This window comes from Wyeomyia smithii, chromosome 2 (assembly GCF_029784165.1).
Source record: "Wyeomyia smithii strain HCP4-BCI-WySm-NY-G18 chromosome 2, ASM2978416v1, whole genome shotgun sequence".
Classification (NCBI taxonomy): Eukaryota; Metazoa; Arthropoda; class Insecta; order Diptera; family Culicidae; genus Wyeomyia; species Wyeomyia smithii.
In genome coordinates this window covers 146,939,026-146,964,139 of record NC_073695.1, presented here as the reverse complement: position 1 = coordinate 146,964,139, position 25,114 = coordinate 146,939,026, and the positions used below count along the sequence as shown (strand labels likewise).

Here is a 25,114-nt window from a genome sequence, read left to right as displayed (position 1 = left end):
CTGTTTGTAATCTGGCTTAAGATTTCCCTTAAGCAGATCGAGTTTCTCACTTGGGGACAATGGCGTGGTCATAGCTCGGAAAATTGACTTCATTTCCAGGTAATACTGCTGGGAGGATTCATTTCGCTGCTGTCGCCGATGAGATGCTTTCATGCTCAACGTAGCGTCGAGCTCAGGGTGAACGAAATTCGCCCTCAACTCGCAAACTAAATGGTTCCAATTATACAACCGCTTTTGCGACCGCATAGCTCTATACCACGCCAAGGCATTGCCGGTGAATAGATGCATTGCTGAGTTGAATAACTCCTCTTCGGAAATCTGTTCGGACTCGGCATATTGGTGCACGGATTCCAAGAACTCATTCAGGCCCGTCCCTCCATCATTCCCAGCGTACTTGTTGATTTTCTAATCGGCTACGCGTTGGAGACGACGATAATAAGCCGCAGGCTCGACCGAACCTACGCTACCATAACTGTTATGATAGTTGTAGTTCGGGAGCGGAGATTGTTTGAAATAACTGGGATGGGGATGATGAATAGACAGACCAGAATTCTTAGAAGTGCCCCTTTGATTCATCGGTTGTTTAACTACGGGAAGATCCTCTGGTTCGGGATAATCATCTTCATGATAGTTATCCATTTTAGGTTGAGGATCTTCACCAACAGGTTGTGAAATCTTTCTTTTGATGAATTGCTGTAATCCCGAAACAGTTTCCCGTAGCTCTTTCATCTCTTGTTTCGTTTTCTGGAGATCTGCAGCAATCTTTGTAATGGCGGTCATTTCATGGCCCAGGACCTCTACGGATCGTTGAAGAGAACTAACACGCGCATCGTTGTGAGTCTCATTCTTCGCCATTTGATCCTGCACACCCCAAATCTCCGCCCTTATTTCCAGTAAGACACTCAACAGTTCTTGTCCGAATGCCCTTTCGTTGACATCATTCTCATTTCTGGCCGGAGTGGGTTTCGGATCGGGATTTTGACCCGAAGAACTCTCCCCGGTTTTCCCATCAACATCTTCGTGGAAAGGAATAGGTGGAATAGGATTTTCACCGAAATGATAATCGTACAGAGCCATGACATCCAGGAAAATGTTTTTAATTTCCGTAAAAATCTCCCCAATGGCATATTTTTGCAAAAGTTGAAGTCGAAATCCTAAATGGAGCAGTCTGCTCCGATAAATCTCTTTGTTTGGGCACCTGTACTGGAGATCTTCCCTCATGGACTCAAACTTCCCACGACACAAAGCGATTTCTTCCTGAACATCTCCCTTAAATGACCGAACAGCTTCCGCTGTTTGTTCCATTTCGATGTTCAGTAACCCTCTCAAACGCCGACGTCGCTGTGACCCCGATTTGTCACTTTCAGAAGGAATCACAACACCGCGAGAGACGAGTTCGAAATCGATCTCATCGGGATGCAAATGGTCAACAAGCATTTGCAGATACGCTGCGTTGAATTCCTCAACAGATAGTGCTCTGTCGGCCATGTTAAGGAATAAATGTGTAATCCACAAATTTAAAACTGGAAGATGAATTGAAACTTTGTAATTGTAGGGTAGGGTATGATCGCGGTAGGATAACGTTCACTTTTTTTTATTTTAGGAATTTCGCCGCGAATGTCAACCTAAGCCGGTAATGGTCTCAAAAAACTTCGTTGCAAGAACAAAGTCACGCTGAAAAAGCAAGAAATCGTTCTGCAAAACAATAAAATGAAGCCTAACACCGACCTAGAATATGAGAAAAAAAAAACCACAATATACGAGAAAAAACGCGACTGTTGCGGAAAGAGTCCTCGCCACTGTGTTTATTCCACCCAAAACTAACTTTTGCTGGAAGTACCCCACGCTCGGGAGGAAAAATATTCCTTGAGAATATTTTTCCGAAAAAATTTTATTTCAGTTGGGCGCCAATTGTCAGTCACAGCTTACCACCCCAGCTTTCACGGGGCCGATTTACCCGGCGGGCGGCGTAGCACTGGGGTACTTTCCCAAAAAGGGGTTAGACTGGGTGGAATTTAAATAAAATTTAGTTAAAACAAATAAACAAATAAATAACAGAAATACAATAAATAAAATAAATAATAAAACAGAACAGAAGACCTAAATCTTACCTTCCGTCCTTCTCGCAGCAATGGCGGATTTTGGCGATGATCTCGGGGAAGCACAGCTTTTCCTCTCGGCCGTGCTATCGCACTCTGTTGCGGCCGGTTAAGCCGAGTGACGGGACGTACTACGGGGTGGGTGCACAACCACGGTTCAGGGATTTCTCAACCCGGTGAAGCGGTTTTATTTTGACGGCACACACGCACTGGGGACGACACTTCACGCTTCACTCGTCACAATTCTTTTTCGGCGGACAAAAACAATGCGTCTTTTCTATTCGGCGGTACAGAGCGATCTCTCTTGGCGTAGCATCAAAACAAAACCGGCTGACGTTTTTTTTTTGCCATCACTTTCACCGGTTATACTTCGCCTTTTTTCTGCTCCGGGAGGAGAACGGAACCGTATTTCGTTGCACACGCGATACACTTCACACCGATAATTTAAAACTTAAATTCTAAAACACCTAACATAAACTTCTAAATAAAATCTAACGAGAAAATAACAAATTAAAATTACACATGCAGTGGCGAGTATGTTGCTTGCCACAACAACAAAAATCAAAACAAAACTTCTACACACTGACAAGCAACATATCTTTACACGCTCGGCTATTATTATACAACATAGGGTTAATTGCAACCGCGAGGGTTGCAATTATTCCATTTTAAATTATGTTGTATCAGTAACCCTAAGTAAGTATGAAATTGAACTCTTTCAACTCTGTTAGCACTTAAGACAAGATTAAAATTTATTGACTCAAAGCGGTCAGTGCTAGAAAAGATCATGTACTTAGATTTAGCTGCATTTATTGTTAATCCGTTATTATAGAACCGGATATTTACGATGTTCAGATCATGCTGCATATAGGTAAATAATTGTTTTAAACTATCAGCATTATATATGAGAACGGAATCGTCTGCATACATTTTGAGCGTACCTTTCAAAGGAAGTTTGAATATGTCATTGACGTATATTATGAACAAGAGCGGCCCTAATGTTGAACCTTGAGGTACTCCAAAATCAGTCCTACATTCCTGACTACTGTGCCCTTCCAGTTGAACTACTTGTGTTCTTCCTTGTAGAAACGATTTAACTAGACTGTGAGCATTTCCTCTTATTCCGTAATTATAAAGTTTCAATAGAAGCTTGTCATGTGGAACATAATCAAAAGCCTTAGAAACATCTAAGAAGATTGCCGAACAAATCTTCTTCTGATCTACACCTGTCTGAATATCATTAACCAAACTTGCAACAGCGCTTGTGGTATTTGAACGAGGCTGAAATCCGAATTGGTGTTGATCAATCAAATGATTGATAGTCAGAAAATTAAGCAATCTTATATAAATAAGCTTTTCGAACGGTTTCGGTAAGTTTGACAGTATGGAAATAGGTCTATAGTTTTCAACATTTGACTTGGTTCCTTTTTTGAAAACAGGAGTAACTCGTGCTTTTTTTAGCTGATCAGGAAAAATACCTTCTATTAGGGATTGGTTGAAAAAGGTGGTCAAAGTAGGGAAAATGAAATCTGCGTTTTGTTTCAAGAACTTAACCGGTATCAAATCTAAACTAGTGATGGGAAATATCGCCCAAAACAGACATCGATAACAATCGATAATTCCGGCGTTTTTATCGATATTATCGATAAGTATCGATAATTTGACAGCTAACGTTTGGGTAAAAAAAAATTTTTTCAGATGGTGATAAAAAAAACTGTTTCAGATGGTGATGAAAAAAAAAATATGACAGATAATTGAGTTGGATAAATTTCCCATGGAAGGTTATCATGTTAGCTTCCTTACAAAAAAATATTACGTCCTTGCGTGCAGCCTTCCGGCAGTTAACCGGAACATTCGCCATGGCGGACGAAAACATGCGTGTAGCCGTGTTTTTAAGCTCTTTCTTCGTTATTTTTATTAATTCCTCCTCCGTTTTTGCGACAAAATTGTTGGAATAGATCTTGCGCTTCAAGTTTGTCCAGAAATTCTCGATGGGAAGCAGGTGAGGGACATTGGGCGGATTCGCCGACTTCGGTACCACATCGATATTCAGCCGCTCCATCTCCTCCAACGATCGCTTCGAGTAGTTGGCCGGAGTCAAATCTGGCCAGAACACCGTGTCTTCGCGCTTATGGTATTCTGGATAAGCCGCACTTTCTTGGGGAACTTGGTCTGTAAAATAAACTTTACCTCGGTGCTCACTTCCTTCGTGGGGGAGGTAAAGTACGAAGAGTCCTGCTAGTCGTTGCCATTCAGGGTGATATAGGTCTAGTCGTCCAATACCACTGCCGCGTCACGATTCACCGGTAAAATCGACTTGACCATCTTATTCAACCGCTGTCGCTGCGTCATTGCCTGCAGCTCCGAGACCAGTGGACGGGACTGCCGCTTCCTGCATGTATGTGCATGTTCTCCAGATGCTTTTTCACGGTTTTATAGCATGCACCAACCTCTCGGCCAAGTGCACGCAGCGATTTAGCCACTTTTCCCTCGGTCTTCCTTTTCAGCATCCTTTGAAGCCTTCTTGTCGCTCAGGGTCGTTGGTCGTCCGGAACCGGGCTTTCTTTCGATGCTCTGATCGTTGGCCAATAGTGTCAAGATGTTGAAGATGCCAGAACCGGCATACTTGGCATTCACAAAGTGCCGCACGATGTCCGTTTTTGACGCGTTTTTGACGTGTTGATTTTGGCGATTTTTTCCCTGTTGGATATACTTATGTTCTTTGAGCTTGCAGCACTCTAGCAGAATTCAATCGAACATTATGGGTGTGTAGGTCTTATTAAACCAAGCAACTTTGCAAACTTGCGTTTGAAAATTTATCTGGATTAACATATAAAAAGGTCAGCTTATTTTCACGCGGATTTTCTCTAAAAGGTTATTTATGCAGATTTTCAAATTAACGTGGTTTTTCACGCGAATTTTTGAATTAGAGCGGTTTATCAAGCGGATTTCTGAATTACCATGTTTTTTTCACGAGGCATGTATCCCCCGCGTAAGAAAACCTAACTGTATTTGAACCTTTTTCTTATGAATCAATATATCTTAGTAAAAATTATCTTTCCTTCAAAAATATAAAAAAATTAGTTAAAGATCCTACTCTGGAAAAAATATAATTTTAAAAAGAAAAAATGATTTTAGAAAATATAGGTGATCTCAGATTTTTTTAAATGAAATATTTTAGATAGAAAACTTAGTTGCCTAAAACGTTCTATGCGTTGCAAAAATGTACACTTTGACACACACTCTTGAAATCCGAAACATTTTCGGTGTAGGTTGGTCACACCGATTCCCGAGTAATACTAATATAATATTGTTTTCCAGTGAAATGAAACCGGTTAGCAAAATTGATGCATTTTTCGTAAAGTTCTGGCCATTTAAAATTCGAGAGAATTTTATTTAACTCAATTATTTTGTCTACCCCCTGTATAAATCAGGATACTTTTTTGGCGCAACAATTTCGTTGATTTGGATTTTTAGTGGAACTAAAAATTGTTTGTTGGGTAACAAATACTTTAAACTTTAACAGTTCCAAGTTAAACTAAACAATTACCAGAGAATTACCAATAGACTGCCGCTATGCATGTCCATCATATTATTATAAAGAAAATGCATTTTATTACAATTTCGTATCATTGCTTTTTATGAGATGGTGCAAAAAGTTTGGATTTTTTTTTTTCAAAGTTCTCCAGTACTAAGTTGTGGAATTCATCTGTTCTTAGGAAACTAAAAACTATGAATACCTTTTTAGTTACCATTATTTCTCAGAAACTCAGTGACACCCGGGGCGAACCTTTACACCACCCCCAACAATGCTAAATCTTGTCGAATAGCAGCACTCAACAAATACCTAGCGGCAAAAGCAACTTCTGGGGTAGGGTAGGTGAGGTCTCCTTCTTTTGGGTCTCCTCCAGTAACCAGCCGCACTGACTTGTGCTCACCCTTATAATATCGATAATTATCGTTAGCGTCCAAAAATTAACGATAATATCGATGATCAGCATTCATCGATATTATCGATAAGTATCGATAAGTTTCCCATCACTAATCTAAACCAGTGGAACAGGAACTTTTCATATCACAAATATAATTCCCTATTTCAGTATTCGAGGCTGGCAGCATCACAACTGATCTACACACTTAAAACTGGATCTCGAGCTCGGCAAAAAAACATCCGAGTTCACTCGGCAACTTTGGATTCAACCGGTATTTCAGCAAAAAAATGCCGGTTGCCGACAGTTGTCAGATCATTTTGCCGAGACTTCGTCCAAAAAACTAAGCTTGACGAATCTCGTCTCTATTTTTTGCCGAATTTATCGTTAAACATTGTTGATGCCGAGGTCAGCAAAAACATTACTGGTATCTCGGCACAAATTTTACTCGTTGCCGTGTTTCGGCAATACAGCTGTCATTCTCATGAACGAGTTGCCGCCATTTTTCTTAGTGCAAATTTATGCGTGTTACGGGTGAGCAAACAGGAATCGGATACAAGTTTGGCTGAAATTTGTGCAAATTACAAGTGTTTACAATCCGGTAGCAGAAAAAAATGTAGTACAGTTTAGGGGGAAGTGGCTGGAACTTAAAAAGTGTAGTTTCAAATCGTGTGAATACAATATTTTGTTTGTTTTAGGGATAGGCATTAGACGTAATTTTAGATTAGATGTTTAGCTCAATGCCCTACTGGCGAGCAAGATAAAGATAAGTATTCAAGATTTAGTATGAATAAATTTCTTTACTTACTAAAACTTATCGAGCTTATAATTTATCTTTTGAAAGAAAACTACCTGATTCACAGCAAAACTATTTTCTGCGATTGGATTCCACTGAAAAAACGGCTCTTTACTGTGCCGAACATTCAGCTTATATAACCGAAAGGTCGTTAGACTGGTTTGCCGCTTCTCGGCTGGATTTGCCGAGAGCACAGTCAACTGTGTACCGCGATTCTCGGCATAAAATGACATCTGTCAAATATTGGTTTTCCGAGATTCTCGGCAAAAGAGATTCAGCCGAGATGGTTGCCGAGCACTCGGCTGTCCAAATCTCGGCACAAACAATGCCGAGATTCGGCGAAATTTTTTAAGTGTGTAGGTAAACTGCTATTTAAAGTGCAAACTTGCTGTTGGTTGCAGAATTCTCTTTGGAGAGCTCTTTGCAGCGTCCATGGTATGCTGACAAAATGTTCATTAAATACGTTACAGATCCTAGTCATATCAGTTACCGCCGAGTTATCTACAAATATTTCCGTTATTATCTTTTTGTTATTTGAACGTTGCTTAAGAAACACGATTTAGTTCATGATACTCCATACTTTTCGTATGTTATGACGATTGATTTCAATTAAAGAAACGTAATACTGTTTTTGTCGTATTATCTTGGTAACATAATTTTTTTGCTTACGATAATTTAATTTGATTAGAGCATTATTGGGCCATTCTAACGTTCTTCGATACAACTGTTCTCTGATCCGAATCTGATTGTGTACATAATCATCTATCCAAGGAACTTTTTGGGATTGTCTTTGTTTCTTTCCTACTTTATAGGAGTTTATTCTTAAAACGTCGGAAGTAATAGTACAAAGATAATTAAAACTTGTTGCTTGTGGAACCTTTCGTCTAAGATCTATATAAGCTTGCTCGAAATTGTACTTTGTGACTTCAGTGAACACACTCAATTCAGAAAAGGTCGTTCGGTAATTTTTTTTTACAATAATCCATCGGTAAAGTGTAATAATACCGGTATTCCTGCAAAAAAGCATCAAATTAATGACTATTCTGTAAGATCTGTAAGTTTTACCATAATTTTGTTAATTTTTACCGGAATATTTGCTTAATTTTTCATCCACCGAAATCTGTATAACTTTTTACCGAACAACCTGATAAAATGCAAAATTGTGAATATGGTGGCCATTTTTCTCATACGTGCAACCGTGCAAGACGCGAATATTTTCTACTGGTGCTGCTGATTTGTTTTAGTTGTTGTTGTGTGTAAACATAGGATATTTATAATTTGGAAAGTGTTAATGGTGAATTACTGAAACAGGATGTACGAGTCGCTAACATTTTTCGTAAGTAATCTGGTTAATTTAGTTTGATTTTAGACGGTACCGGCAGGCTCATTTATAACCGACTTTTTCTGCCACCGGTATTTTTTACAGGTTCGGTTCGGTATTTTTGTTCATTTTTAAAGTTTCTTTCGGTAAATTTTACTGGCTGCTCGGTTTGGAACATTACCAAAAAGCTGCGAAAATTACCGACCATTCGGTTGGTGGTTTCATAAACTGTTCGGTAATTTTCGGAAACACCGAAGATTTCACCGAACGTTCAGCTGTTGAGATTCCGGTAAAATTTTACCGAATTCGGTGTTTTATTTTAAGTGTGAATGAGTCTTTTCTTGCTACGTTCGGTTGTGCACCTTTCAAACTGATTAACATAGCCCTATGGTCCGTGAAAGATATATCGTGTACACCAACAGCATATTCGTAGTTGGTCATATCTGTGAATCCATGATCAACTATTGACCCTGCTGTACTATTTCCATAAGTGAAACTTGAAGGCTCTATGTTGTTGAGGAACGAATATCCATTCGACTCAACCATCGACTGATACTGAGTTGAAGAAGGACTCAATAAATTGATATTATAATCACCTACGCATAACATTCTACTATAGTTCTCTAAGAACTTATCAAAAAAATGTATACTAGATGCTAAGTCGGCATGAGGTGGTCTATAAATAACTGCTATTTTAAGTTTTGGACATCGAAGCTCCGCTACAATCAAACTACCCTCAAGAAACTCTTCGCTTTTTAACGTTTCAAAATCAATCGATCGATGTATAAATATACACGCACCACCACCAGGTCTGGATGTTCTCGGACAGCATACTTCAATATAATTTTCAAGTTTACAAAAGTGCAACTCTTCAGGTTCTACGCGTATCTCAGTAATACAAATAACATGTATAGTCGTCTGGTAATTCGATACGTATAATTTTAACTCATCGGTTTTGTTTCTGAAAGAATTGATATTGATTGATAGTAGATTCAAGGTAGAATCAGTAAATATTTCATTATGCGTCTTATAAGTAACAATAAGATTATCATTTAAATTAACATTGTGCAAGAAATCACTTTCGCTTGTATTCGTGTTGAAGAGGAATGAAAAAACAGCAACAACAGCGTCGCCACAGCAGCAGCAGCAGCAATGCCAATCTACGATCGTCTGGGAGAGCCCAGTTTGTTTACATCCTCCACAGTATCAATAATGTGCACATTAGCATTCTTATCCTTCTTGAAGTAGACGATTCCTTTGTTGCACCAAACATACTTGTAGTTATGCGAAGAACGGAGAGATTTGGCTGCATGAAGGATCATTCTTGTATCCCTGGTAAGGTTTTCGTTGATGTAGACTTGAGTGTGTTGAATTTTATTAGGAGACGGTCGACTTGATCCCGCACCCGCAGTTGTGGATAGTCGAAACCAATTTCATCCAAGAAAAGAGATTTTCCTTTACGTGCTCTTAGAATATCGTTGCGGACTTTGCAGTTGTTGAATTCAACATGTATCATGCCATTTTTCATACGTCTGGCCTTGTAATATCAGGAGTATAAAGCTGCACCCCGACAGCAGCAGCAATTTTCGTGACGATAGTGTTTTCATTCAGAGCGAGAGATTTGGGCACACCGTTAATGATAAGCTTATTCTTCAAAGCCGTTTGTTCGGCTATTCTCAGTCGGCTTTGGATATCACTCACTGACGACATAAGCGTTGTTGACACTAACGTATAGTTATCCTTCAGTTCATCAAAACACGATTTCATGTCGTAGTCTTGCGCGGCAATAAAATCTTGCGAAGATTTGACTTCCTGCACAGATTTCTGCAATTCGCTTTGAGCGACCGTAAGCGCATTCACTGACATGTTAAGTTTTAACATCATCTGATCAGTCTTCTTCAGACATTCCATGTTTGCTTCGCATTTTTCATCAATCTTGTTAACGGTCACTTGCAAAGCCTTTACCGAGGCAAGTAATTCTTCCATTGTTTTGTTATTCGAGTGTGCAGACTCACATTGAGTTGAGAAGTAAAAGCAGTTACTTTTATGCACCCTTTTGTAATTTGCGTCGGATAGTCCAGCACACTTCATATGTAGTGAGTTACTGCAATATAGACACTTTAGTTTTTTTCGTCTGACTTTATTTTACTGTTACAAATTAGGCACTCATTCATGGCTGTTCTTTTATTACGTCCACTCATAGCAAAACCTGTCTTCTAGTCCGATATATAGTTTCTGGAAATTTATTCGAAACACCGGTAGATATTCTTAATTCCACTTAATCCGGATAATCCACAGCAAACTTCAACTCTAGTGATGTTTTTAATTGAATATAGTGACGATTTCAATTTAAATTTGATCAAAATAGTAGCACAATTTTTAACGTCAACTGCTCCCGAATGCAATTCCGTTTTCATTGTAGCGTAAAAAAAGGTTTAATCGACAATAATTCAGCTCTTTTAGCACAAAAAAATGCAAAAATGGAGCTCGAATTTTTTTTTAAATCATTTTTATTAGCTTTATTAGTTTTTTAGTTGTGGAAATGATATGGGTGATTTTTTTAATTTGTATTAAAAGGCAACAAAAACTATCTTTTGCTGGGCTTCTGTTGAGATTCGAACTTGCGATCCATTGCTTGGCTGCCATCGATAAATGCATGTGAGCTAATCTTTAATATGACGTGTGCAGTGTGTAAAGTGAATATGCTTCTAAACGTTCTGGTCTAATAAATGTTGAACAGCCATCATATAACTACAGTCGTCGTTCGATAACTGCAACATGTTTACATTGCAGTTATCGGATGCCGTTCGATAACTGCAACACTTGACACATGCCAAAATTTAGAGGGGGGTTCGTCACTACCATTTCTGTTTTCAATGATGTCGATATGTTTTTTTTTAATGAAAAAATACCAGAAACCCGGTATGGCAAAAATTACCAGAAAACTAAAATAGACAAGCTATTCGATTATTCAATTTGATATTCATATTTCCGCATCATAATTCATTGCGTTTTAGTAACTACTTTAAGTAACCAATATGTAGGCGAAAATAAAGTTCATCACTACAATAGACCATTTTACGAGACGTTTCTGAACTCAATTCATGAATGAAATTTTGACAGAAAGCTCGGAACCGCTGCAATAACGCAAGTAAAAGCAACATCAATGTCAGCAGGATCCGTGACACCTGTCAGTTCGTAAAATGGTCTATATATAACGCTAGGTCACAAAGTATTGTTTGTGATCTACTATGCACTGCCTCGCTGAGCAGTGAAAGCTAGCCAAACAATGCACCAAAGATTTTTTTTTCTCTTATAATATTTACGAAAAGTGAACTACATAACATGGTGATTTTGCTTCATTGATTAATAGTGGAGATATATAATCTCCCATCTAGAATGAAGAGACAACATGTAAACGAAATCGAAAAAAATCGAAAGAAATGATAAAGAGTCCTTTTGAAATGTTTCTACCCGAGAAAAATAACATTAAAAAAAGCTTAGAAGTTGCTGTAATTGTACATAGCTATACCATAATTTAACTATATTTTTCATTGTAAATACATCAATTTTACATTAAATATCATTTTCCATAACAACAAAAACATCGTTTTTGCCATTTTTACCATGAAAAAAGGGGGTCGTTATGTATCTTAACAGCATTTTTTCAGGCATTTTTCCCATACATTTAGAACTCACTGACAATGTTTTTCATGGTAAAATTATTGCCGGTGGTAGATTCAACAACAAAAAACGTTGTTAAAACATGTTAATGACAACAATCGTTTGCAAGCTTACAGTAAAAATACCGTGTTTTTTACGGTTACAATAAAAAACATTGTCCGTTTACTGTTCTCACCGCAGAATACATCGTAAATTTTTTTTCGGGTAGAGATTCAACAATTTTCATTTTCGAATGCATTTAGAATCCCCCCGCGAGATCTGCCACTTCAATGTCAAATATGACTTTGACATCAGATTTGACGGATTGCGGTCCTAAAACTGCAAAGTTGTTGCAGTTATCGGTCTTGCAGTTAAAAAGCGTTGCAGTTAAAAGTCTTGCAGTTATCGAACGGCGACTGTATAAGGAGACTCTGACAAAAATCTGCAGAAACCGTGGAAAAACTGCAAATCAATAAAAATCTGCACGCAGACTCCAAAAATCTGCGTTTTGCAGACAAATCTACAAATTTGGTATCCCTGCCCAGCGATGCCAGATTGGAAGACATTAGCCTACATTCAAAATATTTTTCACGTTATAGTTACCGCAAAAGTTACGTGAATATTTTCCACTATCGTTTTCTAGTAGATTCTACGTGATTGTCATTTGAATTCATGAAATCAAAAGAAATAATTATCGGTTTCCGACGAGGTACACGACGAATTTCTAAACCCGTTTCCTAGCTCATAAAAATTAGAGAAATAAATGAAAATTGTACATTTCGTAAAACGTTATTGCTATCAGGTATCACTCAGGTATGCAAATTCGTGAATGAATAAAACAACAAAAAAACTGATAAATGTTACGACTTTCCCGGGGACCGTTATTATCCGCTGCAGCTGTTTTCGTTCAGGTAACTCTTCCACCTTTGAACTGAAGCTGTGTGAAACCTTTAAGCTCAAGTCTCGAGTTTATTAGGATTTTTCGAAAATTCACTTATTTGCAAGCCATCCAGAAATTCTGTTCTATGTTCAGAATCAGACAACAGCTTCGCCATTTTGATTTCTGGTTCATTTCGCACAGAGAGTTCACGCGATACATCCTATTTGACGTTGTTAAGTTCACGAAGATGGTACGTGATTAACCATGGTATGCATGAGATTTTCACGTAGATGTTATGTTTGTCACATAAATCATGCAAAATGACAGGAAATTAACAAGTATAGGAACTTTCACGTAACAATAACGTGAAAAATATTTTGAGTGTACGATGAAGACATCCATTTTTGTGACGACAACGTGAAGACATTAGAGAAAACATGTGAAGACATTGATAAATATGTGAACAACCCGAATTTTGCATTAGTGCATTAGTGGTGACCTGTATTTTTTTGCTCGACAGTTTTCGATTTGCGGGAAAGTTTTTTCAGCCTTCGGGCTTCGGGTAGGAAGACATTTTTTCCCTGCTCTCACACCAGATCGCGGTAAACAGGGTAAACAAGTGTGTTCGAGTGTTCTAGAAAAAAGGAAAAATCATGCGCTCACTCACGTCAGATATCGTTACACGCTCACTCTGGATAACCCAAAATTGAGTCAAAACCTAATCAGTTTCGCTAAACCGTATGTACTCGAAATTGAGTAGAAGTTGTTTTACTCATTTTTGAGTACCACCGAATGTTATAAAAATTGAGTAAATATTACCCATATTATACCCGATGCGCGATGCGTAAAAGTTACTCATTTTCGACTCAAAAATGAGTACTTTAAGCTTCAATGAGGGGATTTCGAAAAAAAATTATCATTATTGACTCGATATTATTATATTTTGCCTTTTTAGTGAATTTTATTTCAAAAAAGGCTTATTTCAAGAAATATACCTTTGTTCGCCGGGACACGGGAGATCTTTGAATTTATTCGCCGTATATCCAACGAACGAGTCCTGGTGAAAAAGATGAATTGGCATTAGTTGCAGTCAAATATTTCAAATTATGAATTACCTACCGATAACAACTAATTTCAAACATTTCAACTTCCTCATTTTTTCAGACGGTTAGCTTGGTTTGCTGTTTGCTTTTAATTGTAAAAAAAATAACAAAAACAACACGCAAGCACCAGTTACCCAATTTTGAGTAAATTTGCCGCCATGATCACTTTAATTCTACACGCTCACTCTGGATAACCCAAAACTGAGTCAAAACCTAATCAGTTTCGCTAAAACCGTATGTACTCAAAATTGAGTAGAAGTTGTTTTACTCATTTTTGAGTCCCACCGAATGTTATAAAAATTGAGTAAATATTACCCATATTATACCTGATGCGCGATGCGTAAAAGTTACTCATTTTCGACTCAAAAATGAGTGCTTTAAGCTTCAATGAGGGAATTTCGGAAAAATTATCATTATTGACTCGATATTATTATATTTTGCCTTTTTAGTGAATTTTATTTAAAAAAAGGCTTATTTCAAGAAATTTACCTTCGTTCGCCGGTACACGGGAGATCTTTGAATTTATTCGCCGCATATCCAACCAACGAGTCCTGGTGAAAAAGAAAAATTGGCATTAGTTGCAGTCAATTATTTCAAATTATGAATTACCTTCCGATAACAACTAATTTCAAACATTTCTATTTCTTCCTTTTTTCAGACGGTTTGCTTGGTTTGCTGTTTGCTTTTAATTGCGAAAAATAAATTAACAAAAACAACACGCAAGCACCAGTTACCCAATTTTGAGGAAATTTGCCGCCATGATCAAATTAATTCTACTCATTTTTTGACGTCTTCGAACAACTGAAAAAAAAAATTATTAAAATTCAACTCAGCCGCTGAGTAGCCCAGAGTGAGCGTGTACTCATTTTTTGACGTCTTCGAACAACTGAAAAAATGATTAAAATTCAACTCAGCCACTGAGTAGCCCAGAGTGAGCGTGTACTGTGAAGCATTCTCAGCTGTCAAAATTCCGTTTGGTAAAAAAGGCAAAATTTCGTGAACCTCTTTTCTTTTCAACTGCGTACCACGCTAAAAAACTAATGAAGTTAATAATGAGAATCATAATAAAAAATATTACCACAAATAAATATGGTTCAACTAATTTCTTCGAACTTTATTTTTACATTTTGTTTGTGCTAAAATAGCTGAATAAATATCGACTAAACGTTTTTTCCACGCTACTATACAGCGTGAGCTGCATAAGTATATTCTAATACGCGAAACAAACGTTTTCAAACATTATTATTAAATACGCATTTAACAAAAGCATTTCAACATTCGAACAAAGGTTTAACAAATGTTTAATGAATATTTTATTCGAACACAGGCTAATAAATGTTTCCTGGTGCATCTATTCAACGCTGGTTTAACATGTGTTGGATACAATATTCTGCTGTTGTTGCTCAAAACCCTCTTCACCGTTCCTAAACAACTGTGTGTCGGATAATTTCTCCAAATTCAACTGAACAACCATTTAACAGAAGTTTTTATTTTCCATTTCGGTTATTGTTCAACTGTAGCCTAATAAAAGTGATCGAGTAAATGTTAAGGAAACAATAATTGTTACTTGGGATTAACCGCACTCGATTTTTATAACTAATCTCTCAATTATTTTGAGAGATTTGAACGAATAAACAGTTCGTCAGTCTGACCAATTGGCCTGTGTAATTAGGGGTTTTACTAAACCCCAGGCGCTAAGCGGACTCACCTAACTATCGCCAGTAAAATGCCAGGAAACTCCGAAGTGGAAGAAATAGTCCTAATCTCGAGCGTCCTAAGTCCGGTAACACATTAAACGGTATCTGTGATGTCGTGGGTTTTAAAGAAATACGATGTTTACTCTTATATAGTATAACAAGTAATGATAATCTTTATTCATGACAGGAACCCCTACAGCTGATCATGTTCATGCGTATCTTCTCCCTGAAGCTGAGTTATGTAACCCTGTATCTAATAGTACTCTACAACTCCTCCCTTTCTTCAGAGTTTTTGATTCTATTTACAAAGTCCTTTAGACGAATCAGTTTCTTGATTTCACGACGAGGTCGAACTTCTCTTGATGCTTTTTCTGCACTGTTTCGCGGTGCGGTTATAGATGGAGATTCGGTGTCACTAACTACTGTATCACCTGTCTCTAATAACTTCAAATGTGCCACATTTCTATGAATAATTCGATCGGACTCCTTAGACAATATCTTCACATTTGAACCTTTTTGTTCCAACGCTGTGAATTCTTCTGGATTGAAATTCGACGCAAGTTTGTTATCCTTGATCGTTCGTTTTACTACAACCGTTTCCCCAACCACAATTTGCCCGAATTTCGCATGGCGACGCCGATCGGAGTACTCAGCACTTTTGAGTTTTTGTTGCTTGTCTCTATCCCTCACTTCCTCCGAAATTCTGTTGTAGTTACCTAAGAAATATAAAACAAAGCGTAATGGGTTTTCTTTTTTTTTAACCTGTAACCTGTGCGGTTACAATTTTAGCATCGAGTGGAAAATTTACTTAATTATGTGTAACGCTGCAAGAGCGTGTACGCGTAAAAATAACCCTAACTTTGGGTACTGCTGCGAGAGTGTATAAGTGAAAATTACCCGCATTTGGGCACTCCCGCAGCAGCGTGTACTCGTTATGACAGTTCTAACCACTTGCGCTGAATATCGTTCACGTAAATTCGTTTAAATTCGTTCGTTTTTTCGTTTGTGAACGATGTTGTCGCGTTTAGTAGGGTCGATAATTTTTTTATTGTATTTGTGAATTAATGTTTAGGGTTAGATAGGCCGGAATTTCCCTCTAGCTGCGGAAAAATGGTGTGCTGAGTGCTGACTAAGACGTCACGGCGGGTTTGTTGTGGTCGGCAACATAGGCAGCCATCGCGGGAATGAGTTGAGTTTAGCCTCGACTACGGGAAGAGACACACGCGGCGTTCGTTTGTTGTGAAGTGCGCGTTCGTAACTGTTGGTTTTGTTACAGTTTGTGTCTCTAGTGAAAATAAAGTGAAGGTTGTTCCGCTTTATAAGACCAACGAAGGTTGTTCCGTTGGCCCGTAGATCGAGTGCGTGTGTACGACTGTGTTTGGTGTTGGCTCGCCGGTTAGGGTAAGCTAATTTTCTCGCTACCCCGGCTAATTGTAAAGGAGCAGAAAAAACATCAGGCGATGACTGCTGCAGGAGCAGCTTGGAAGCAACACCAGACGACCACAACTGGAGATTCCCGCCACCAACAGCTAGAGGAAAACGGAAAATCGATAAGTTTTTATTTCAGTGCGTCTTGAGCTGCCCGACAGATCAGATGTATTTTCGGTTGCTTGTGGACTGGTCTTTGACTGCCTATAGCTTCAAAGTTTGTGTTTTGTCAGTGTGTCTTTTAAAGATTACCTGGAAGTTAACTTACATCAGTTCTCAAGACTACTTATTTCTTTCTTTCTCAATACTTGCAATTTGATATTATTTTTGAACTTTTCCGTATCACCTGAAATGGCAGGACGAAAAAAGAAACCACGCATCGCTACGGGGAGGAAAAGAGAGGCATCTCTTTCTGAAACTAGCTTATGCAGTGAAAATTTATATGATATTCTGCCTGAGCAAGAAGCCGGCGAAATTGAAATGTTCGAAAGTAAAACTATTCAAAGTGAAATTTCTGTAAAAAAAAAAGAAAGTTCCACCTATTGTGGTAACTATTGCCTCTGAATTTAATATTTTCAAAAGAGAACTTTCTACGTTTCTCTCCGACGTCAAAGTTACTTATCAAATTGGCCGAAGAGGCGAATGCCGTTTACTGGCCCAAACATTGAAAGATTTGAATCGTCTTATTCAGTGTTTAACTGAAAAGATGTATAATTTTTTTACATATGATACGAAGAGCGCCAAGCCGTTCAAGGTCGTATTGAAAGGTCTCACCAACGATCAAACCGTTGATGAGATCAAAATTTCTTTGACAGAATTACTTGGTATAGGCCCTACCCAAGTAATTCTGATGAAACAAAAATCACGAGGCGAAAAGAGTCAGCGAACTGGAATTTCCCTTGTTAATTATTTAATTCATTTTAACCGCAGTGAGGTTAATAACTTAAAATTTTTTGAAAAAGCACATGCTTTATATAACGTGCGTGTAAAATGCGAATTGTATCGAAAGTTTGGCGGAGGTGAAAAGCATATCACCCAATGCCGTATTTGCCAACGTTATGGCCATGGTTCAAAGTTCTGTAACATGGACCAAAAATGCCTCATTTGTGAAGACTCTTCTCACAAAAAGGACACATGTCCTGTGAAAGAGAGTAAAAATTTTCGCTGTGCGAATTGTAACGGCAACCATATGTCGAATTTTTATCAATGCCCAGCCCGTTTAGCAATTGTTCAGGCAAGGCAAGGTAAACAAAATTCAATTTCTCAATTAAAACCAACTTCAAAACAAAATTCTCCAAGCGTACCAGTGACGCATAGTTTACCTACTCCTTTGCATACCCGTTTAACTTATGCACAGGTTACAGGTAGTTCGAACATTATACCGCCTAGTGTTGGTAGTTCGAAAATGACCGTTAATATGGGTAAGCAAAACACGCTAGAAAATAATTGTACACCTATTACTCCAGCTAATATTGCTACTGAAAATATTTCTTCTAATGTCAACTGCCTGGGGCCTATTACGGCAGGTAAACTTTCTTTTTTGCAACAGGCAATGTTCGATCTTATGAACGCCATGTTGCAGGCAAAATCAATGTTTGAAGCCATTCAAATAGGCACAAATTTTACTGTTAAAATTGTTTCTAATTTAAAATTTAGCAATGATTTTAAATAAAACAATTAAAATATTAAATTGGAATGCTCGCTCATTGAAGGCCAATGAGAATGAGCTTTTTAATTTTTTAACAGTAAATAATGTGATTGTCATTTGAATTCATGAAATCAAAAGAAATAATTATCGGTTTCCGACGAGGTACACGACGAATTTCTAAACCCGTTTCCTAGCTCATAAAAATTAGAGAAATGAATGAAAATTGTACATTTCGTAAAACGTTATTGCTATCAGGTATCACTCAGGTATGCAAATTCGTGAATGAATAAAACAACAAAAAAACTGATAAATGTTACGACTTTCCCGGGGACCGTTATTATCCGCTGCAGCTGTTTTCGTTCAGGTAACTCTTCCACCTTTGAACTGAAGCTGTGTGAAACCTTTAAGCTCAAGTCTCGAGTTTATTAGGATTTTTCGAAAATTCACTTATTTGCAAGCCATCCAGAAATTCTGTTCTATGTTCAGAATCAGACAACAGCTTCGCCATTTTGATTTCTGGTTCATTTCGCACAGAGAGTTCACGCGATACATCCTATTTGACGTTGTTAAGTTCACGAAGATGGTACGTGATTAACCATGGTATGCATGAGATTTTCACGTAGATGTTATGTTTGTCACATAAATCATGCAAAATGACAGGAAATTAACAAGTATAGGAACTTTCACGTAACAATAACGTGAAAAATATTTTGAGTGTACGATGAAGACATCCATTTTTGTGACGACAACGTGAAGACATTAGAGAAAACATGTGAAGACATTGATAAATATGTGAACGACCCGAATTTTGCATTAGTGCATTAGTGGTGACCTGTATTTTTTTGCTCGACAGTTTTCGATTTGCGGGAAAGTTTTTTCAGCCTTCGGGCTTCGGGTAGGAAGACATTTTTTCCCTGCTCTCACACCAGATCGCGGTAAACAGGGTAAACAAGTGTGTTCGAGTGTTCTAGAAAAAAGGAAAAATCATGCGCTCACTCACGTCAGATATCGCTACACGCTCACTCTGGATAACCCAAAATTGAGTCAAAACCTAATCAGTTTCGCTAAAACCGTATGTACTCGAAATTGAGTAGAAGTTGTTTTACTCATTTTTGAGTACCACCGAATTTTATAAAAATTGAGTAAATATTACCCATATTATACCTGATGCGCGATGCGTAAAAGTTACTCATTTTCGACTCAAAAATGAGTACTTTAAGCTTCAATGAGGGGATTTCGAAAAAAAATTATCATTATTGACTCGATATTATTATATTTTGCCTTTTTAGTGAATTTTATTTCAAAAAAGGCTTATTTCAAGAAATATACCTTTGTTCGCCGGGACACGGGAGATCTTTGAATTTATTCGCCGTATATCCAACGAACGAGTCCTGGTGAAAAAGAAAAATTGGCATTAGTTGCAGTCAATTATTTCAAATTATGAATCACCTTCCGATAACAACTAATTTCAAACATTTCTATTTCTTCCTTTTTTCAGACGGTTTGCTTGGTTTGCTGTTTGCTTTTAATTGCGAAAAATAAATTAACAAAAACAACACGCAAGCGCCATTTACCCAATTTTGAGGAAATTTGCGGCCATGATCAAATTTATTCTACTCATTTTTTGACGTCTTCGAACAACTGAAAAAAAAAATGATTAAAATTCAACTCAGCCGCTGAGTAGCCCAGAGTGAGCGTGTACTCATTTTTTGACGTCTTCGAACAACTGAAAAAATGATTAAAATTCAACTCAGCCGCTGAGTAGCCCAGAGTGAGCGTGTACTGTGAAGCATTCTCAGCTGTCAAAATTCCGTATGGTAAAAAAGGCAAAATTTCGTGAACCTCTTTTCTTTTCAACTGCGTACCACGCTAAAAAACTAATGAAGTTAATAATGAGAATCATAATAAAAAATATTACCACAAATAAATATGGTTCAACTAATTTCTTCGAACTTTATTTTTACATTTTGTTTGTGCTAAAATAGCTGAATAAATATCGACTAAACGTTTTTTCCACGCTACTATACAGCGTGAGCTGCATAAATATATTCTAATACGCGAAACAAACGTTTTCAAACATTATTATTAAATACGCATTTAACAAAAGCATTTCAACATTCGAACAAAGGTTTAACAAATGTTTAATGAATATTTTATTCGAACACAGGCTAATAAATGTTTCCTGGTGCATCTATTCAACGCTGGTTTAACATGTGTTGGATACAATATTCTGCTGTTGTTGCTCAAAACCCTCTTCACCGTTCCTAAACAACTGTGTGTCGGATAATTTCTCCAAATTCAACTGAACAACCATTTAACAGAAGTTTTTTATTTTCCATTTCGGTTATTGTTCAACTGTAGCCTAATAAAAGTGATCGAGTAAATGTTAAGGAAACAATAATTGTTACTTGGGATTAACCGCACTAGATTTTTATAACTAATCTCTCAATTATTTTGAGAGATTTGAACGAACAAACAGTTCGTCAGTCTGACCAATTGGCCTGTGTAATTAGGGGTTTTACTAAACCCCAGGCGCTAAGCGGACTCACCTAACTATCGCCAGTAAAATGCCAGGAAACTCCGAAGTGGAAGAAATAGTCCTAATCTCGAGCGTCCTAAGTCCGGTAACAAATTTAACGGTATCTGTGATGTCGTGGGTTTTAAAGAAATACGATGTTTACTCTTATATAGTATAACAAGCAGCGAAGGAAAAAAATCACCTCTAGCGATTAATGAATACATATAAAACAAGCCTTGGATGCGTTTACATCGTCGTCAGTATGCGAAAAACAAAGTATCGGTGCTGGTGCACTCTTTTTGCTTTCCTCTTTACGACATATGTCTATTCATTAGTGTACACCAAAATACGTGGTTCTCAATGTGCACAACTCGGAATATGAAGTTATTCGTCTCTGTTACAGAGAGCGATCAGAACTTGTTATATCCTTATTCTTTTGACTCATGAATATGATTTTTTGTCAGAAAAAGAAAGAAAATGACAGTGTATGCTCTCCTACTCTCGCTTAAACTCAACCGCTGCCGAAGTAGTTCCTTCCCCCACACATTCCCTCTCACCGCACCACACCTCTGCTGCTGTTCAGGCGACATGATTTTCTCCTGTTGCTATCCTTTCTTCTCGTAACTACCGGCCTATGGAAAGACAAACGCAACGATCGAATCGCTTCTCAGAGCTGATGTAGTCTAGTCATGTGTTTGTTTTCTCCCAGAAACCTATGCACCCTATCATCATTTCATTATGGGTTGAGAGGATTCGAGTTTAGTCCCGGCCTGTACACTTCGTGAAGTGCACATATGATGAATAAACGACGATTGCATCATATTCGTTTCGTTTCCATCACTGATAACAAGTAATGATAATCTTTATTCATGACAGGAACCCCTACAGCTGATCATGTTCATGCGTATCTTCTCCCTGAAGCTGAGCTCATGTAACCCTGTATCTAATAGTACTCTACAACTCCTCCCTTTCTTCAGAGTTTTTGATTCTGTTTACAAAGTCATTTAGATGAATCAGTTTCTTGATTTCACGACGAGGTCGAACTTCTCTTGATGCTTTTTCTGCACTGTTTTGCGGTGTGGTTATAGATGGAGATTCGGTGTCACTAACTACTGTATCACCTGTCTCTAATAACTTCAAATGTGCCACATTTCTATGAATAATTCGATCGGACTTAGACAATATCTTCACATTTGAACCTTTTTGTTCCAACACTGTGAATTCTTCTGGATTGAAATTCGACGCAAGTTTGTTATCCTTGATCGTTCGTTTTACTACAACCGTTTCCCCAACCGCAAGTTGCCCGAATTTCGCATGGCGACGCCGATCGGAGTACTCAGCACTTTTGAGTTTTTGTTGCTTGTCTCTATCCCTCACTTCCTCCGAAATTCTGTTGTAGTTACCTAAGAAATATAAAACAAAGCGTAATGGGTTTTCTTTTTTTTTAACCTGTAACCTGTGCGGTTACAATTTTAGCATCGAGTGGAAAATTTACTTAATTATGTGTAACGCTGCAAGAGCGTGTACGCGTAAAAATAACCCTAACTTTTGGTACTGCTGCGAGAGTGTATAAGTGAAAATTACCCGCATTTGGGCACTCCCGCAGCAGCGTGTACTCGTTATGACAGTTCTCACCACTTGCGCTGAATATCGTTCACGAAAATTCGTTTAAATTCGTTCGTTTTTTCGTTTGTGAACGATGTTGTCGCGTTTAGTAGGGTCGATAATTTTTTTATTGTATTTGTGAATTAATGTTTAGGGTTAGATAGGCCGGAATTTCCCTCTAGCTGCGGAAAAGTGGTGTGCTGAGTGCTGACTAAGACGTCACGGCGGGTTTGTTGTGGTCGGCAACATAGGCAGCCATCGCGGGAATGAGTTGAGTTTAGCCTCGACTACGGGAAGAGACACACGCGGCGTTCGTTTGTTGTGAAGTGCGCGTTCGTAACTGTTGGTTTTGTTACAGTTTGTGTCTCTAGTGAAAATAAAGTGAAGGTTGTTCCGCTTTATAAGACCAACGAAGGTTGTTCCGTTGGCCCGTAGATCGAGTGCGTGTGTACGACTGTGTTTGGTGTTGGCTCGCCGGTTAGGGTAAGCTAATTTTCTCGCTACCCCGGCTAATTGTAAAGGAGCAGAAAAAACATCAGGCGATGACTGCTGCAGGAGCAGCTTGGAAGCAACACCAGACGACCACAACTGGAGATTCCCGCCACCAACAGCTAGAGGAAAACGGAAAATCGATAAGTTTTTATTTCAGTGCGTCTTGAGCTGCCCGACAGATCAGATGTATTTTCGGTTGCTTGTGGACTGGTCTTTGACTGCCTATAGCTTCAAAGTTTGTGTTTTGTCAGTGTGTCTTTTAAAGATTACCTGGAAGTTAACTTACATCAGTTTTTCTCAAGACTACTTATTTCTTTCTTTCTCAATACTTGCAATTTGATATTGTTTTTGAACTTTTTCGTATCACCTGAAATGGCAGGACGAAAAAAGAAACCACGCATCGCTACGGGGAGGAAAAGAGAGGCATCTCTTTCTGAAACTAGCTTATGCAGTGAAAATTTATATGATATTCTGCCTGAGCAAGAAGCCGGCGAAATTGAAATGTTCGAAAGTAAAACTATTCAAAGTGAAATTTCTGTAAAAAAAAAAAGAAAGTTCCACCTATTGTGGTAACTATTGCCTCTGAATTTAATATTTTCAAAAGAGAACTTTCTACGTTTCTCTCCGACGTCAAAGTTACTTATCAAATTGGCCGAAGAGGCGAATGCCGTTTACTGGCCCAAACATTGAAAGATTGGAATCGTCTTATTCAGTGTTTAACTGAAAAGATGTATAATTTTTTTACATATGATACGAAGAGCGCCAAGCCGTTCAAGGTCGTATTGAAAGGTCTCACCAACGATCAAACCGTTGATGAGATCAAAATTTCTTTGACAGAATTACTTGGTATAGGCCCTACCCAAGTAATTCTGATGAAACAAAAATCACGAGGCGAAAAGAGTCAGCGAACTGGAATTTCCCTTGTTAATTATTTAATCCATTTTAACCGCAGTGAGGTTAATAACTTAAAATTTTTTGAAAAAGCACATGCTTTATATAACGTGCGTGTAAAATGTGAATTGTATCGAAAGTTTGGCGGAGGTGAAAAGCATATCACCCAATGCCGTATTTGCCAACGTTATGGCCATGGTTCAAAGTTCTGTAACATGGACCAAAAATGCCTCATTTGTGAAGACTCTTCTCACAAAAAGGACACATGTCCTGTGAAAGAGAGTAAAAATTTTCGCTGTGCGAATTGTAACGGCAACCATATGTCGAATTTTTATCAATGCCCAGCCCGTTTAGCAATTGTTCAGGCAAGGCAAGGTAAACAAAATTCAATTTCTCAATTAAAACCAACTCCAAAAAAAAATTCTCCAAGCGTACCAGTGACGCATAGTTTACCTACTTCTTTGCATACCCGTTTAACTTATGCACAGGTTACAGGTAGTTCGAACATTATACCGCCTAGTGTTGGTGGTTCGAAAATGACCGTTAATATGGGTAAGCAAAACACGCTATAAAATAATTGTACGCCTATTACTCCAGCTAATATTGCTACTGAAAATATTTCTTCTAATGTCAACTGCCTGGGGCCTATTACGGCAGGTAAACTTTCTTTTTTGCAACAGGCAATGTTCGATCTTATGAACGCCATGTTGCAGGCAAAATCAATGTTTGAAGCCATTCAAATAGGCACAAATTTTACTATTAAAATTGTTTCTAATTTAAAATTTAGCAATGATTTTAAATAAAACAATTAAAATATTAAATTGGAATGCTCGCTTATTGAAGGCCAATGAGAATGAGCTTTTTAATTTTTTAACAGTAAATAATGTGATTGTCATTTGAATTCATGAAATCAAAAGAAATAATTATCGGTTTCCGACGAGGTACACGACGAATTTCTAAACCCGTTTCCTAGCTCATAAAAATTAGAGAAATAAATGAAAATTGTACATTTCGTCAAACGTTATTGCTATCAGGTATGCAAAT

General features: G+C 37.9%; 1 long non-coding RNA gene across 1 annotated transcript; it reads left to right on the top strand.

Moving 5' to 3' along the window:
- The first annotated feature begins 13,094 nt into the window (after positions 1 to 13,094).
- Positions 13,095 to 14,879, top strand: LOC129725995 (uncharacterized). Its single transcript, XR_008728224.1, has 2 exons — positions 13,095 to 13,250; positions 14,450 to 14,879. It is a non-coding gene; the product is annotated as an uncharacterized LOC129725995 (long non-coding RNA).
- The last annotated feature ends 10,235 nt before the right edge of the window (positions 14,880 to 25,114 follow it).